The sequence below is a fragment of the Calidris pugnax genome, unplaced genomic scaffold (genome assembly GCF_001431845.1).
Source record: "Calidris pugnax isolate Ruff unplaced genomic scaffold, ASM143184v1 scaffold281, whole genome shotgun sequence".
Taxonomy (NCBI): Eukaryota; Metazoa; Chordata; class Aves; order Charadriiformes; family Scolopacidae; genus Calidris; species Calidris pugnax.
This window is the reverse complement of record NW_015091028.1, coordinates 78,615-80,848: the sequence shown is the minus strand read 5'-3', so window position 1 is coordinate 80,848 and position 2,234 is coordinate 78,615.

Here is a 2,234-nt window from a genome sequence, read left to right as displayed (position 1 = left end):
ACAGCACGGGGGTGGAGCTCAGCCAGCTGTGGGGCACAGCTGCCGCTGCAGGCACCCTGTGGGGGCTGTAGCTGGAGGCAGACAATGATGCCCAGGCACCAAGTACCTTGCGGGTGCCCCATGAATGCCCCGAAGAGGTGCTGGCAGCCCCCAGCCAGGGTGTAGGGGGGTGACATGGGGCTGCCCTGCCACCTGGGACCACTCAAATATTTGTGCAAGGCCGTGACTGGGGAGGAGCAGTGCCCAGTGGAGGCACTGGAGAGACCGAGTCAGCAGCACCATGGCAGCCTCAGCCCCTGTTGTGCCGGGTATCAGTCAAGGTGGCAGGGCCAGCAGGGCCCCCTCTACCCCCCCCAGGCACTGCCACAGGCATGGCACCGCTCCTCTCCCTCCTCTTGCTTCCTCCAGGTGGGTCTGGGCATGGGGGGTGGGCACCAGGGGCCAGGGGGCTTGGCACTCATCTTCCTGCCCCATCTGTCCCTCTGGGTGCTGCAGGAGCCTGGGGAAGCAGGGGGTCAGGCAGCCTACAGGCTGCCCAGCATGATACCCTTCTGGAGGATGGTGGGCAGAAGACCCCTGGGTGCCCACTGCCAGCATGGCCTCGAGTGCATCATCAGGGCCTGCAGGTGAGCAGGGACTCCTGGCCGTCCAACGTGAAACCCCGTGCCCAGCCCAGCCTGTGTCCTTGGGATCCTGCACATGTCTCCACCCCTACAATGTCTCCAGCCCTGGGACCTCCCTCCATGTACCTCGATGTCCCCAGCTGCAGAGCCCCACTAGAATCCCAACCCCACCAGCCACCTCAGCTTTGGGAATTTCCACCCTGGGACTCCCCACCCCGTGCACTGCTCCCCTCTGGGGGGGGTGCGTTCCCATGTACCCCAGCCCCTGTTGTCCCCCATGCCCAGCATAGGCACCCCTTGCGGCCCAGCCCCCGCAGAGCTCAGCTTTGCCCCCATTCCGGGGGTGCGCCCCTTGCAGGGACCCTAGTGCAATGCTCATGGCTGTGTTGCCCACAGGGCCGGGCGCTGTGCCCCACCACACTATGAGTGCTGACAGCCACCAGCAACCGCCGGAGAACCCGATCTGTGCTGGGACCGCCGGAGACCGGAGTGCACCCTGCACTCACTGCCCGGACAAGACTGCTTGGGGAAGGACCGTGTCCCTGAGCTCCCTGGGTTGGACTCTTTGTGCAAGCAATAAACCCGCTGCCCCCCTGCCTGCATCTGGCAGCTCCCTGCCCCCTGGGCAAGGACAGAGTACACGTGTGCCAGGGACACCTGAGTGTCACAGGGAGACAGGTGGCTCCTGCCTCTTGCCGGAGGGGTGCTGAGTCCGCCACAGCACCCTCTTGGCCCTGCCCTGACCAAAGGGATCCCCAGGGCAAGGGGTGCCAGGGTGGCCAGGAGCCCACCACACCCACACCCTGCCAGGGTCTGTGTGTGCACACGTTTGTGCATACGCCTATGCCCATACATGTTTGTGTATGTACCTGTGCGTACACGTGTGTGCATATGGTTATGAATGTGCACAGGAAAGTATATGTGTGTGTTCTGTGTACATATAGATGTATAGATGCATGTATAGATGTGCATGTGTGTGTATATGTGGGTATGTACATGTGTGTACACATGTGGATGTACATATGTGTGCATGTATTCCTGTCTCTGGATGTCTGTATGTGTGTATGTGTGTGCCTGTAAGTGCCGTGTGTGTGCTGTGTACACATCGAAGTGCAAGGGGGTGTGCGTGGATGTGTGTGTGTCCAGATGGGTCTGCCAGGCTGTGCCCATGTGCCCATGCAGGCAGGTGTGTGCGTGCATGTGTGCACAGCGTTACGTGTGCGTGTCCGTGCCTCTGTCCGCATGCAGGTCTGTGTGTCTGCCCAGGCACCAACACCAGCAGCGTGTCCGTGCGTCCATCCGTGTGCGCACACCGGCACTCGTGTCCATGTGTCTGTCTAATCCCACGTCCGGCCGCAGCGCTGCGCGGCCTCCTCCCGGCAGGGGGCGCTGTCCGCCGCCCTCCCGACATGGCTCCCCCCCCGCGCTCGCCATGGCGGCGGGTCCTGGCCGCTCGGTAGTGAGCCCCGCGGGCAGGGGCCGGGGCCGCCGCCGCCGGCGGCGATTGCGGGGCACCGCGGGCGAGAAGAAAGCTTCTAAGATGTCGCGGTGCTCGGGGCAGCGGTGCGGACGGCAGCGAGTGGTAGGCACCGCGGGGCGGGGCGGGGGCGC